The sequence below is a fragment of the Lactuca serriola genome, chromosome 3 (genome assembly GCF_051521515.1).
Source record: "Lactuca serriola cultivar US96UC23 chromosome 3, Lser_US96UC23_V15, whole genome shotgun sequence".
NCBI lineage: Eukaryota > Viridiplantae > Streptophyta > Magnoliopsida > Asterales > Asteraceae > Lactuca > Lactuca serriola.
Genome location: NC_136410.1, coordinates 20,879,820 through 20,896,582, shown reverse-complemented (window position 1 = coordinate 20,896,582; position 16,763 = coordinate 20,879,820). Strand labels below are relative to the sequence as shown.

Here is a 16,763-nt window from a genome sequence, read left to right as displayed (position 1 = left end):
CTATTTATAAAGAATAAAAAATTATGTATTTTAATATATTTAAAATAATTTTTCGATAAAAATTGCTTTTTAAAAAAACAAATATATATATATATATACTTTAAAAAAGCATTTACAAGATTTTGTTGAATTTTAAAATTTTATGCATGGCAGAAATACCATATCTAATATCTAAGTTCAACCATTGAAAAAGTCAACAAACCAAACCTAATATTCTAAGATCTCGAATGTTGAGTCAATGTTGACTCCTATCTTCACCTGCCGAGTCAATGTTGAATCCTGATATCTCGGCTGATAACTGTAGATTGTGGCCTGCCATCTCTAATCTCTTATACTCGGCATCAATACCACAAACCATTCATCCCCAACATGAACCTTCTCCACCCTTCTCCTCCTCACTCATGAAGAACTGGGTTGTCAACTACTTTCACGTCTTTGCTTTAGAAAACCTAATCTCAAACATCATCAAGCAGCACTCCGCTCTGTTTCTTCCTCTCTACATCAATGGATCTCTTTCTTTCAACATTAAATCATACTTGATTCAAACACGACTCACAACCTCCAGAATATTAATCACCGCAATCAAACACCTTTTACCACGAACACACCATCAAATAAAGATTGTGGCTTCACCATTGTCGCCCTTCGTTTCTCTCTAAAATACCCCAAATCAACATTGGCTTCATCACTCACTGCTTGAAATCGGTGCTGCCCTCTGTGTCTCTTTCATTTTTTATCGTTGCTCCTCTCAAACGATGGCGAAAAGCATTCTACAAAAAAGCCCTAACACAAACATTCTCCCACTGTCTCCAATTCACTTCTGACTCCCAGTCAGAAGTAATTTTTTCCGAAGACCTCTACAAGATCCTATTTTCTTTTAACTAACTCAAGATAACTTCTTGATACTTGATGCTTCTCACTTCCTCGCATACAATCTTTCTTCCCAATCAAAATACTCAATCTCATGATTTGAGATGTCTCTGTTCTAAAACCTAATGCTGAATTACTGTAGGTATGTGTCGTTTTTTCCATTTGTATCCAAACACCACCAAAAGCAACCCTCCTCACGGCCGTCACCACGAATCACCAACCACATTTTTGTTCGTCACTACTTTCGTTACCAACGAACACATAGACGGACGACTGATCGAGGCCCGGTGTACCGACGATGGTCCGTTTCTAAGCCCTTACCAAGGTTTCTCTATCTATCTATCTCATGTGTGTCTGTCGATTTTGTGAATTTAGATCTACGCTCATATGTGAGTTACCGTCTTCGTGGCAGTTTGTAGGGGCTGGCTATAAAGCCTTCTTCACGTTGAGAGCTTAGAAGTTGAACGGAGGTTTGGGGTAAAGGAGCAAACCATCTCTATGGCTAGAAAGCCTTATTCTATCTCTTTTCTTGAGATAAAAAACATGCCGGTTTCGATCCAACATTAGATATTTATTTCCTTTTTTCATTTTTAGTTAAAATTCTTAAATCTCGGTTTGATATCACTACTTTGGCTACTTTTTTTTTGAGTTTTTCTTATAAGTTTTTGATATTTATGAAGAATCAGGGAGTAAGTAAAGAGTAGGTGTTAAAGATTGGATGTGGAATAATGAAACAAGCAAACATTAGGTTGTTATTGTCAAAGGCCATTTTTATTGTGTCATATTTATACTTCAAAATGACAATTCTGTATGGTTTATTTACATAATGTACTCATTATGCAGGTAAGAGCAAGTGACAAGAGAATTTTGTTTCTATTTCCATTTTCGAAATTACAAATGATCCCAACAAAGAACACGACAAATCAAGATTCACCACTTCATTTGGTGGGTATTTTTTTTAACCAGATGTTGGTTGTAGATCTGGAAATCGCCATCATCTTCTCCTTTTATTGATCCAGGTAACATAATCCTATCACATTGTTTACCGGTGTCTCTTTAACTCTCTGAATTGTCTATGTTTGTGGCTATTTACCTTTAATGGACTTCTTATATTCTCTTTAATTTGCTACTTTTTTTTTGTTTTTCGCAAGGAGGAAAAGAAAGATGTCGAAATTTGGGTTTTTGACCTCGATTACATTTGTTTTTTTTTTCAGAGTCGCTGTAAGAGAGCTTCTATGTTCTTAATTGGTGGGTAATGTTAACGGGTTTACTGCTGATGTTTGTTTAATTGACTTTATTAACCTTTATTGTATAAAAAATGTTGAGAATTCTTGTTTAAGAAAATTGAATTGCAATTTTAGGTTTATAATGGAAGTATTCAGGCTATTGATGGATGTTGTACATTTTTTCGAAGAGATAGATTCTTAGTTGTTAAAGTTGTACATTTAGTCTTTAACCAATACTTTGGTTGCTAATTATTAAAAGAAAACAACCTTGAATCGATTGGTAAATGTAACTTTATCAAATGTTTTACCTTATTTCGGGGTAGCTAAGTTGATTCTAACTTGCATTCAAATCCTTTAGTTGTGAAATAATGAATATTGGTTATTTAATGTTTATCTTATTATTTATCAAATGGTAGTTCTTATTATTGCTGATATACTGTTTATGCTAAATGTTTGTGTTAATATTGTGTGTGACTGTATATGTGTATATGTATATGGCCATGAAAATGCAGCAAAATCCTAACTTAAGCGACCCAAGGAGGATTCTGATTTGATGATGAAAGAAAATCGACAGACCTTAGACGACTCTTACATAAATGGTGAGTTTTTATACAACTAAGAGTTTAAGATTTACATTTATTGGTTCAAAGTAATAAATTACTTCTATTACTGCTTAGCTAGCTGGTTTAAATTGGTTCAGTCATTTTCAAATGATAGCATTGTACGTTATTAAATGAGGGCTGATTCTTCCACATAAGTTTTTTATCCATCCACTGAATAATTAATGTAATGACAATTTTAATTTAGAGATATTGAAGAAAGGCAAGAACCACAAAAAAGTCAAAGAACTAATATATCGACATGGACGAGAATCAATAGTAGCAAGTAGCAGTGATATCTTCGAGGAGACCGGAGGAATGGAATCCGGCAGCCATTTATCAACGTTAGGGAGGTTATACACCTGGGAGAAAAAACTTTACGATGAAGTTAAAATATGATAACAGATCGTTGAATCATAAAACCTCAATCTTTTGTGTTTTTAAGTTATTATCGATGATTTCGACATTTTTTAGGCTCTTAATGGTATTAAGAAGCTATATGATTGAAAAATCTTCCCAATTAAGCGGTGAAAATGTAGCAACAAGCATAGAATTGAAGAAAAAGTCAACAATTTGTACTCCAGAAAACAAGGATATGCAAATGCATCTCGAAAACGAATTGAGAAGGTCAGAGACGACGAACTTCAACCTATGGGTAGGAATCTTTCACTACTAAAGGCAAAATCTGGCTCGTTAATTGCTTGCCGGGTTGGGAAGGGTTTTTTGCACACAGATTGCAGATAATACAACAAAGTGTTTAACCCCAAAATTCCTACCAACTAAAAGGTTGTTCTTAGTGGCCTGGCAATCAGTTTTCCATGAATCTTTAACACCTCCCGATCGAATAGCGAGACAATATACAACAATGTTGATTGAAACCACACAACTTTGTAACATTTGAAAAGCAAACTTTAGTTCCATTTAACTTGTTCAAGTTCTCATTTTTGTCGATTTTACCTCTGATTCCACTTTTTTCTCTGCAAATTGCAATAAGGTTTTGGATAGATGTGGAAAACGAAATTAAAATGGAGATGAATTTACTTGAATTTTATTTGGGTAATGAGAAGATAAGAGATCATTAACGGTTAAAGATCAAGAACTTAGAATGATATCATTGAAGGAAGCACATGAGGACGGGATTCAATTTCGAATTTGATGAAGGCGAGATGCATTAGTAATGGGAGTGAAGGGGGATTCTTGGAGAAGATTTCAGGAAGGAGAGCCCTGCATTTCCTTTGAAAATATCTTTCTCTATTTTCGATAATTAAAGGAGGGCATAATTGTCCAATACATTAATTTTTCAGTGGAAAGATAAATAAAGGCTGTGGAAAAATCAGCTCCCTTATTAAATCTATCAAATATGGTTCCGATAAACAAATTTATGCTTTCTTGTCATTTGTTTGACTGTATTGGCTTTGGATGTGAATGAATTTTTTTTTTGCTTTCCTATCATTTGTTTAACTGTTTTTAGACATATTTGTCCTTGATGTTGTAGAGTATGCTGTTGGTCTAGTTGTTCACACCCTTGATGCTGGAGAGCATGTTGGTTTTGGACATAACTGCCCTTGCCCCTGCTTTTGATTTGTCCTTGAAGTGGGAAATTTCAACCTGCTATTCTGATGTTGCTTCAAAACCCAAATGTGGATTGTAAGTATTGTGTCAATGTTTAACAAATTATGGGGCATTGGATTGAGAGAGAATCATAGGTTGTAATTAATAATGATTTTTTTTTTTAAATAAAGCAACAAAAAATGAACTGATACGATAAGAATGAGAATTTCAGAAATTTAGAGTTTTATGTTCTCAAAGTATTCTATTTTCATCCTCGCAAGAATAAGAATTTGAATTCTGTTAAGAATGGGTTTTTTGTTTAAAAGAAATCGGCTATTAAAAGGAATAAGATTTAATTCTTGAACTATGTTTCTTTCACAAAAAATAATAGAAAGAAGGATGCCTACAAAATACATTTTTAAGCAAAATTAAGATTGAAAATTAAAATAAAGTCATGATCTGTTTTGGAAATTAAAGGCATGATTTTTAGAAATAGTGTTTTCCTTGTAATTAAAAAAAGAAAGACGTTTCCTTCTTAAAATTAGGGAAATAACCATACATTTTAATTTAAATTCTCTAATTGTAACCTTGTTTATAACTGACGAGATCTTCTCCTTCCTAAAAAATAAAGGCATGATTTTTTTTTTTGCAAATAAAAATTAAAATACAGTTCAACAATCCATAAATTTTACTATCTATCAGACATGTTACCAGAAATTAAGAAATTAAGCTACTGATAAGGAAATGAGATTTAAAATTTAAAAATTCAAATGTGATGACTAATCCTTATCCCCTATGAGTATATATGACTACTCACAAAATTTTAAATGTTTATGATTAAGAAAACATGAAGTGCAAATATATTGAGCTAACAATTGACTAATTCAACATCACAGATAAGGTTCAAACAGAGGAGATGATATGAAATTTAAAATTTAAATTTCCAATGTGAAGACCAATTCTTATCACACGTATATGACTACTCTTCGAATTTCTAATGACGTATTTTCCAACTTATAAAGCATCGAATTTTATCTCATATACTTTTTCTCCTTTCTACCATCAAATAGCAGAAACCACTCACAGTAAGACTCTCGTCTACCACCTGTGCTCCTACCTTCTCTCACTCTCTTAATAATACACAACCAATCATTTGTTTATATAAATTTGTAAAGAATCCTAACTTTTCATTTTTTATTCTTATTAATTTCATTTATACTAACATTATTCTTATCGATAATCGTTTAGATGTAGTAAGGTATTTGCGTGAAACTAAGTCTTTAAAAACTAATTTGCGAAAGAAATTACTCGCACCCGTCGCTTAGCGCGGGTAAATGGTTAGTACCTTAAAAAGCATTTACTAGATTTTGCTGAATTTAAAAAGGTATAACCTTTTAAGCATCATATACAACAATTTTATGCATCGGAGAATAATAAATCTTATCCAGTCAAAGACAAATTTTGAATAGGTCTTCTAAGCTTATCTTCAAATTGAATGGGTTAAATATGAGAATAATAAATCTTATCCGGTCAAAGACAGATTTTGAATAGGTCTTCTAAACTTATCTTCAAATTGAATGAGTCAAATATGACCCAGTGTCGACCACCGTTTCCTGTGGTCTACCTTCATCCCAATAAATCCTAAACGCCTCCCTTAATTTCTCATGTGAATTCAAGCTTTGAAATACAAACTCTCCACATAGGTTTGTAGATTTCTTCAAATTTCTCACCCACCATTATCGCCTCCACTTTGAAGCTTTACACCGTCGTGTGCTTTCTCTCCAATAACACTAGATCGAATGTTGTTGCTTCCATCTTGATGTCTGAAACCTAATCGAAGCGTTTACCACCACATTCAACGAATCCCCAGTAAGTATTGATTTATTTTGCTCAATCTTGTTGAATTATCTACTTATATTAGTGTAATTTGTTCTGATTTATGAAATCTATGTGGTCAACGACTTAACTTTTTTTCGAATCCTCACTTCTGATTTTTGCTTGGTCTACAAATCATTAGTCTTTCTAATTTTTACATTGTGAAATCGAAGTGGAAATTTCTTCTAATTTTTGCATAGTCTGCATATCATCACTCTATGTTTTTTTTGTTAGTTGTCGATGTTTGCATAATATCCTCATCAATTATGATTCTTGAAATTTGATGATTGTTTTCTGAATTGGAGTTAAGTTTCAGATTTCCGTCTGTGCTTCCGACTTCCCTTACCACATGTATTTGTTCATCACATTCTTTCCCCTTTTAGTTCATTTTTTGATAACTTATAAGATTTGTTTATGTTTTCATGTTTGTTTTTTCTTTTTTCTTTTTATGTAGGGTGTCCACATCAATAGGAAATTGGGATTTGGTGGGAGTTCAACTAAAATGCATAATTCTATGTTGGGATATGGGATATGGAATATTGGAGTTACATCTCATATTTTCCTACGACAACAGACACAACTTAATGAATAAGTCTATGATTTGATGGATTTATGGAAATGAAATTAGGATTTTGTAGGAGTTCAACTAAAATGCTGACTTTTTCTAATATTTATTACTTATTATGCAAATTTCGTCAAAGGCTGAAAATTAAGAGGTACAAACCATTAGTGCATCATGTACAATGACTTTATGCATTAAAAGAATACTGAATCTTATCCGGTCAACATTTATGAAAAAAGTCAAATAAGATGATGATAGGATTTTGAATGGGTCAAAGTTTGACCAAGTGTTCCTCATATCCAATTGAATCGGTAAATACTAAATCTTATCCGGTCAGTATTTATGAAAAAGTCAAATAAGATGATGATGATAAGATTTTGAATGAGTCAATGTTTGACCAAATGTTCCTCATATCTAATTGAATCGGCAAATACTAGATCTTATCCGGTCAACATTTATGAAAAAAATCAAATAAGATGATGATGATAAGATTTTGAATGGGTCAAAGTTTGACCAAGTGTTCTTCATATCCATTTGAATCGGTCTAATACAATGTACACGTTATAAATCATTTCATATAAACTGGAAGAGGCGCATTGATCTAGCATTCGTCTATCATAAATGTCTTGCCATTGACCGCAAAACCATGGTTCTCTCTCATGCTCGCTACCTCCTCCTTTGGTTTTTTCTTTCTATTAAAATCGAATAAGCCCAAAAATGTCTTACGTTTAATCCTAGCCCAGGTATAAGAAATCTCTATCTGTTCGTCATTTTGTTTAACAAATTTTTTATCTCATTTTGTTGATCCGCATCCGTCGCTTTACGCGGGTAAACGGCTAGTGTATATATATATATATATATATATATATATATATATATATATATATATATATATATATATTAAGTTAATGATTACCATAATTTAAGGAAACATATTTGATTTGAAAACATACGTGTATCCGTTGCCTACTTTTGTTGGTACGCCCAATTGTTTTGTGAAAAAATAAATGTGTGGCTGAGATTGATTTCATCATTGTCAAGATTTTTTTTTTAAGTTGAATCCTTATATATATATATATATATATATATATATATATATATATATATATATATATATATATATATATATACTACAAATGAATTTAAAAATGTTGCTAATTTTCGTGTGTGAATGTCCCTTGTGTAGATTAGTTAACCAACTTGCTACTGTTAAAAGAAAAATTAACCAACTAATTAGCTCCTTTGAGTTCACAAGTACTACTCTATCTACGGTTATCAATTAGGAATAATGATATCACAAATTCCTCTTGAATTTAATTCTTTAGTTTTGTTAAGTTGTCCTTTAACCAAACTGTCCAATTGTTGCTTTATAGCTATTACCCTTTTTAGTTTCAGATGGTTTTATTCTTTAAATTGAGAAAACGTATCAATGATCGAGGTTTGATGCATGCTTCACAGATTAAAAAAAAATACGTATGTTGGTATTGGTGCTGCTGACTGTGTATGGACTTCTATTTTTAATTAATGAACCGTGAGATATATTAAAACAAAATCAAAGCTCCACCTCTCGCAAAGAACTAGAAGAGATAAACTTTAATTAATAGTAACATCTAATAAAATGGAAAACAAAGGTTCATATTTTCGGAAATGAGATACTGCATTTTTCTCTGGTGTTATTAGAGGAGTTTTTTCTCCACAAAAGTTTGTTGTATACAACTTCCATAATCTTTCTTCTTCAAACCCTGTAAAAGGAGAGCAGACAGACGTATTTTTGTAAAACTAGGAGAAAATCATTTTATTCAAGGAATTCAAAATTAATATTATAAAGAGTTAATTAGACGAATCGTCCAAATGACATATTCAATCCTTATTTGCAAAAATTAACACAGACCGTCTATTATATTGTAGAAAGGTGGACGTTTCGTCCTTCCAAACATAAAATGACTATATTGCCCTTTTTATTTATTTTTTCATTTAGTTTTCATGTTTATTTTTGCTTTTTAGTTTTTTGTTTTTTTTTTATTGAAATAAATGTAATATATTGCCCAAAAAGAGTACTCCAACAACTCTCTATCTCCTTTATTACTCTTTCAAGAACTTCCCGAGGACCCTTGACATCTCACCATCACTGCCACCGGAAACCACCATCCACCATTGTGACTTTCATTGCCCACTACCGTCTACCATCGTATACCAATGCCTCTATCTCTCTCTCCATTTTCTAAACTCTGACACCTCTCTCTCTCTCTCTCTCTCTCTCTCTCTCTCAAGTTTGCACCTCCACGTATCACCATCAGTACATCCTGCAACCACCACCGGTCATCACCCAAATGAAATCAGGAAATGGATACTAGAACCTAACGAAATAGATGGTGGAGCTCGATCTAAGACCCTAGGTGGTGGTTTGAACTCTAGGCAGCGGTTCGAAACCCTAGATGGTGGTGATCAGTTCAGACGTCAACCAAACTGTTTATTATTCAGACATCAAGAAAATGGAGAGATGGAGGTGTTTCTTAGACGATGAAGGTGCACGCCAAAGATCTTAGATTTGAGAGAGAGAGAGAGAGAGAGAGAGAGTGGTCTGTCTGACGGTGTTTTTAAGAAAAAAAAAGTGGCAGTCGACGGTGGTAAAAAGGAAGTGGTGGTATTACTGATGCTTTTGTAAGTTGGTTAGAGAAAAAGAATAAGAATTTGATATTAGGCTAGGGTTTTAGGTTGGAGCAAGGTGGAATATAGGATGGGGTTGAAATCTACTTTTACTGTTTTTTTTTAATACAAAATAATTATACTCCATCCGTCCCAAAAATATAGTCTACCTTTCATTTTTTATTTGTCCTAAAATAGTAATCCACTTCTAAAAATAAATAATATTTTTACCAAAATATATCTGATTATTACTTAACCAACTAAGCATTTAATGGAACATTAAATGCAAAGTAAAGACAAAACTATTATTTTATTGTATAAAATTAATGGTAATTAATGTTTCTTTAATATGTATGTTTTTTTGTCCGTAGACAATAATTTTGGGATAGATGGAGTAATTAAATTAAAAATAAAAACAATGAGAGCAATATAGTAATTTTATGTTTGGTAAAGGATACAATACGTAAATTTAAATTAACAATGGATTAAGCGTGCACGTTTAAACAAACAAATAACCGTCGGAGTTAGTTAAATAGGAACTAGACATGCATTTTGACATTTTCATGATGGGCATTCTGTGTGATTTTGCATTTTGACATTTTCATGATGGGCATTCTGTGTGATTTACTCTATTATGATTTTTATATCAATATAACTTTCTTTCTTTATTAATAAGAATATAAGTTTACTAGTGATATAACTTATTTCTAATAATAAAATGATGAAAAAAAAAAGTTATGTCTCACTGTTGGTAATGTTGGTTTTTCACAAACCTGCAACTTTAATTGGCAGTGAACAGTAACAATAGAGAAACAGAGTATACGAGCTTAAGCTTTGTCTTTGATTAGAGAAACTGAAAAATAGAGGTGATAACCTCAACATACATGACTGCTCACTATTTAACAATAAAAAATGCGATTAAAGTGCAACTACTCCTACTTAGCTTAAGACTCGGTAACATAGCCCACATGGCTTTTACTTATTCAAAGCAGTAAACTCAACGTGCATCTAAGCAATAACTGAAATAAACAATAATAAAACTTATGATATCTGAATTATTTTCATCATTTTTTCCCCTTAATTCAGAGATCATACCTGCTTAACTCCAAGCAGATCACGCATCACTTCAAACTTCAATTTTCCAAGTGGCTTTGTCAAAATATCGGCTTTTTGTTCTTCACTTGGTACAAACTTCACTGTGATTTCTCCATTCTCCACACATTCTCGGATGAAATGGAACCGTATGTCTATATGTTTGCTCCTTCCATGGAAAACAGGATTTTTCATTAAATCAAGGGAGGACCTGTTATCCACTTTTATTTCAACTGGGGGTACATTTTGACCTGTTATTTCTCTCAGAAGCCTTCTTAACCACAACCCCTGACAGGCTGCTATAGTTGCAGCCATGAATTCAGCTTCGCAAGATGAGAGAGCCACACTCCTTTGCTTCTGAGATGCCCATGTGATTAAGTTGTTGTTCACATAATACGCCATACCTCCTGTACTCCTTCGGTTATCCAGGTCATTTCCATGATCACTATCTGTGTAACCAGTAAGGCTTACACTTTCTTGCCCTTTTGAGTACCTTAAACCAAAATCCAGCGTACCTTTTATATACCTGAGTATATGTTTTACAGCTTGTAAGTGTTGACTTGTTGGCTTTTCCATATAGCGACTCACAATTCCCACTGCAAAAGTGATATCCGGTCTCGTGTGAGTTAGATATCTCAATGCTCCAACTAAGCTTCGGTACTCAGTGGGGTTGACACAATCTCCTTCTCCATCCTCTTTCAGCTTGAGTTTGTGTTCCATTGGAGCTCTTGTGGGGTTGCAATCCTTCATCTTTGTCTTTGCAAGAAGGTTCTTAGCATATGCTTCCTGTTTCAGTGTAATTCCCCCTTCATTTTGATTTACCTCGATTCCAAGATAATAAGTGAGCAGACCCAGATTGCTCATTTCAAACTTCATGTTCATATCTTGTTTGAACATTTCCACCGTCTTTGCGCAGCTTCCAGTCACCAACAAATCATCTACATAAACGCCCACGATTAATGTGTTCCCTTTTTCTTTCTTCGTGTAGACTGAATACTCGTAAGCACATCGTTTGAAACCTAAGTTCTTCAGGTGTCGGTCCAAGCAGGCATTCCATGCCCTAGGGGCTTGCTTTAGACCGTACAAGGCTTTTGACAGCTTCAGAACTTTGTGAGTTTCACCTGTCTTCTGAAATCCTTCTGGTTGCGTAACGTAAACCTCCTCTTCCAAATTACCATTTAGAAATGCCGATTTGACATCTAAATGGTGTACTTTCCATCCGTTTAACCCAGCTAAAGCCAGAATGAGACGGATTGTCTCGATTCTTGCCACAGGTGCGAACACCTCTTCGTAATCAATTCCATGCCGCTGTACGTACCCCTTCGCCACAATACGAGCTTTATGTTTCAAAATCTTCCCTTCTGGATCTCTTTTCAGCTTAAACACCCACTTTAACCCGATGGGTTTTCGATTTTTCGGAAGGTCAACGAGCTCCCACGTTTTATTCTTCTCGATTGAACCCAATTCTTCTTTCATCGCTTGCACCCATTCGATCTTTTTACTGGCTTCGAAATAGGTTGTGGGTTCTTCATTGTTACATAGTAGCAATAAATCTTCAGGGGGTAGATGAATTTCTTGTGTGTTTTCGTACAGATCAGTGAGTAATCTGTACCGCAGTGGGGCTTCATCGCTGCTTGAGCTCTCGTCGGTGTTTGGGGATGATTGTGAGACCGGCGTGTTTGTAGCGATAGGAGTATTAGGGTTAATTGGGTCGGATTGCTGGTTACTGGGCTGACCCGCTTCGGCCCAGTCTTCATTTTGTTGGTTTGACCCAACTTGATCAGGAGTATCTGGGACCCACTCGCCTTCACCATTCCAATCATCATCGTCTTCATAGAATTCTTCATCAAAGTTTACTCCTTCTACTGTAAAACTTATTCCAGGTGTTGATTTAATCGTATCACTCTCCCCCCAATTCCAGGCACGAGTTTCTTCGAACACAACATCTCGGCTGACATACATTTTCCCATTACTGGGATTTAACAATCTGTATGCCTTTGACCCTTTTTCAATTCCGAGATGAACTACACGAATGCTTCTATCCTCCAGTTTCTTCAAGTGACCTTTTGCAATCTTCATGTGGCCGACACATCCAAAAACTCTGAGATGATCAATGTTAGGCTTCCTCCCCGTCCACATTTCGTACGGTGTGGAATCTTTCAAAGCTTTTGAATGAACTCTGTTTAGTACATAAACAGAGTATGCCACTGCTTCACCCCACAACGTGTCTGGCATTTGCATTGTCTTCAAGTTGCACCTCACCATCTCTAACACCGTTCTGTTTCTTCTCTCCACAACTCCGTTTTGCTGTGGGGAGTATGGAGCTGTGTAATGTCTTTCAAGGCCAGTCTTTTTGCAGTAATCTGTGAATTCTTTTGACAAGAACTCACCACCACGATCTGTTCTGAGTACTTTGATCTTTTCATCGGTTTCAGTCTCCACCTTCTCCCTGAATTCTTTAAATACGTGAAAGGACTCATCTTTTGTCTTCAATAGATAGGCCCACATTACCCTGCTAAAGTCATCAACCATTAGCAAAATATACCTGTTTCCAGCCGGTGTGGGTGGTGAGATTGGACCACACAAATCTCCATGAATGAGTTCTAGTTTCTTGTTAGCTCTGAATTTGGTGTGGTGTGGGAATGGGCTCCTTACTTGTTTTCCCACCAGGCATCCCTCACAGGGTTGTGATTGAGTTTTCACATATGGCATTCCTTCTACAAGCTTCTTTTCCACCATTTTCTTCATCAAATCAAAGTTAATGTGACCCATTCTCCTGTGCCACAGCCATGATTGATCATCTGTTTGTGCAGTCAAACACATGCCATCAATCTCCTCCAACTCAATTTTGTAAAGTCGGTTTTGTGACCTTAACACCTTCATCAACATCTTTCCCTTGGAATCTCTGACCCATAGATATGGATCTTTGATTTGAATCTCGTCACCTCCTTCAGCCAACTGTCCCAAGCTGATTATGTTACTACACAGATCTGGGATGTAGTACACCTCATTCATCTTCCTTTGGCTACCATCTTTACACCTGAATATAATTGAGCCTTTTCCTTCGATTTTAACTCGAGATTCATTCCCGAATTTCACAAAACCTTGAACAGTTTCATTCAAATCCATGAACTTGGATTTGTCTCCAGTCATGTGGTTACTGGCTCCTGTATCTAAATACCAATAACGAGTTTGAGTTTGAGAATTACCGTGTGTACGCAATTTTGGGTTCAAATTCTCTTCATTTAGATACACTTTTCCTTTGTCTTCATAAGTTGCAAGCAAGAGAGCAGGTTCATCATCTTCCTTAACCAAATTGCTTTCATGACTTCGTTCCTTCCTCGGGTTCTTACATTCAGCTGCATAATGCCCAAATTCTTGGCAATTATAGCACTGAATGTCAGCTTTATCGCGACTGCTTGAGGAGTTTTGACTGCCTTCCTTTTGGTGTTGTGAACCACCTCTTCCACGACCACCACGTCCACCATTTCTTCCTCGACCTCTGCCACGACCTCGTGACCCACCAAAACCTCCTCGATTCGATTTGGATTTGGAAGTGTCACCCTCTGTCTTCTTTTTGTTCTTCTCTGACCATTGTTGATAGGTCATGAGAAGCTTCCTATCATCCGGTTCACCTGGCCCCTTCATTCTCTCTTCATGAGCCTTCAACCTTCCTATCACTTCTTCAACTGACATCGCGTCAAGGTCACCAAACTGCTCCAAAGTGGACGCAAGTTGGATGAATTTCGGAGGAACAGCCCTAAGCAGCTTCTTTACTACATAGACCTCTTCGATCTTCTCACCTAAGGTACGTATGGTGCTGACCATGTTGGTTACTTTCCCAGTAAACTCATCAACATTTTCTGATTCCTTCATTGTTAGGGCTTCAAGCTCTGCCTTCAAAGTTTGGATTCTCGCTGTCTTCACACGATCTGCCCCAATAAACATAATCTTCAATGCTTCCCATGCCTCCTTTGCTGTTTTCTTTTCAGCCAACACCATCAGCAGATCTTCGGGAATACCCTGATAAATGGCCGCCAATGCCATGTTATCTTTCTTTGCTTCAACTAGGGTATTCGCTGTTCTGGGCTCCACCGCATCCCAGACGCCTTGTGCTAACATGAAGACCCTCATCTTGATTGCCCACGCACCATAATTGGTCCTGGACAGCATCGGGTAGTGCAGAGTAACATTTCCTTCCTTTTCACCGTTTCCGTTATTTCCTGACATCTCTTCACGAGACTGATACTTGGGCATACACCAGTTTATGCTCTGATACCAAATGTTGGTTTTTCACAAACCTGCAACTTTAATTGGCAGTGAACAGTAACAATAGAGAAACAGAGTATACGAGCTTAAGCTTTGTCTTTGATTAGAGAAACTGAAAAATAGAGGTGATAACCTCAACATACATGACTGCTCACTATTTAACAATAAAAAATGCGATTAAAGTGCAACTACTCCTACTTAGCTTAAGACTCGGTAACATAGCCCACATGGCTTTTACTTATTCAAAGCAGTAAACTCAACGTGCATCTAAGCAATAACTGAAATAAACAATAATAAAACTTATGATATCTGAATTATTTTCATCAGGTAAGAGATTTTAATTCCTCCGGCTGCGGGATCAGCAATGGCAGAAAATGATTCATGTGACAAGTCAAGGTCACCCTTGCAACCAGGTGGCGGGCAGAAGTCGGTGATCATTACAGTCACTGTGGGGCTGTCGGTGCAAGGATGTGGTGTACCTAGATTCGTTCCACCCGTACAAGTCACCTGGAAATATTTCCCACAAGCCGCTCCACCTTCCCATAAATCTTCATTTGCAGCTGCTATCATAACTCCTTTATCTTCATACCCATAACATGCTGAAGCTGTAATTGGAATATTAACATGCAGATTGTTAACGACACATAAATATTCAATAGATAATATATCTGTGCATTCATGTATTTGTGTTTGTGTTTTTCAATTACGTAAGTAAGGAGGGTCATTGATGGTTCCGATCCCAGAATCAGATGATGCTTGAAACCCAAGACTTAAAAGGATCATAAATATGAAAACGCTGGAGTATTTCCTTGTTGAAGCCATTAAAGTTGATGTCCTAATTATAAAGACGTTGTATCTACACCTACAAGGGGAAAAAGTAAATGCAGAGCAAGAGAGCTTAGTAGAATAAGCTTGTGTTAATTTTAGTGAAAAAGATAGTAATTTATACTGAAGTTTTCTGGACTGTTGTGTAGCAAATTCAGTTAATTAATGGAATAAAACATAAATAATATAACCACTAGTTATATTGTGATTCACAAAGATATTTTTTGGACAGATGTTACTAGTTATAAAACTGTCTTTATCTTCTGCACCAACGAGAAATAAATATACTGCAGACCAATGAGGAATAAATAGAAACAACAAACTCGCTTGCAACAATGAATTATTATCCGTCTTGAACCACTTTTAAAAGTTAAACTTTTTTTACTCCTTGTCCAATTGACATTCAATAGATTAAAATCTACTATTGTAGGATGTCATGTGACATTTAATAGATATAAAGTTTAATGACAATTGAACTCTTCAATTGACATTCAATCGATTAAAATCTACTATTATAGGATGTCATGTTGACATTTAATAGATATAAAGTTTAATGACAATTGAACTCTTCGATGAGAATTTTTTTTTTTTAATAAATGAACTTTTTTTTAATATATGTCCTATAATTCAATACATTATGGAATTTTTTTTTGTAGAGTTGTAACCAAAAATTAAGAGTAGATAGATGATGTGTTGTAGATGTCCTAATAAAGGACCAAAGCCATTACTTCCATATTCCTTTTCGGCTTTTCCTACGATATTTTTTTCAAATCATGAATCTCTCTAATCACTAGCTTCTACATTTTTTACTCCCATCTTTCTTTTAAGATTTCCATCTTCAACAACGAACATTGGAACTAAGCCTAATTTACAAAGTCATCAGTTGGCTAAACCTTTGAACCAGCTACGTACCTTTGGAAGCCTTGCTCACAACAAGGATTATCATAAAAAAAACCACCAACAAAATAATGTACGATGGCTCCTCTTAGACCACTTAACACAGCAAAAACTGTATGCTAATTATTGTCTTCTATTCAGCACAAATGACAACAGTATGGCCAATCTGGTTAATGAACCGGAACACGATATTATAAAGTCTAGGGAGGATATAGTTTGAGTGACTTTACTTTAGCCTTATGTACATCATAAAAGTTTTTCTTATATCTAAAAAGGTAATCATACATGTATCTTATTATTGACTGTCAGATTCATCTTTCAACACTTTTATATATCATTGGTTAGTTTTCC

General features: G+C 35.2%; 1 long non-coding RNA gene across 3 annotated transcripts; it reads left to right on the top strand.

Moving 5' to 3' along the window:
* The first annotated feature begins 299 nt into the window (after window positions 1-299).
* LOC145091635 (uncharacterized) lies at window positions 300-4,175 on the top strand. 3 transcript variants are annotated; one of them, XR_013702243.1, is made up of 3 exons: window positions 300-1,889; window positions 2,085-2,695; window positions 2,904-4,175. It is a non-coding gene; the product is annotated as an uncharacterized LOC145091635 (long non-coding RNA). The 3 variants fall into 3 exon arrangements; XR_013702242.1 differs by having other exon boundaries at window positions 302-1,618; window positions 1,714-2,695; window positions 2,904-4,173; XR_013702241.1 differs by having other exon boundaries at window positions 303-1,195; window positions 1,283-2,695; window positions 2,904-4,172.
* The last annotated feature ends 12,588 nt before the right edge of the window (window positions 4,176-16,763 follow it).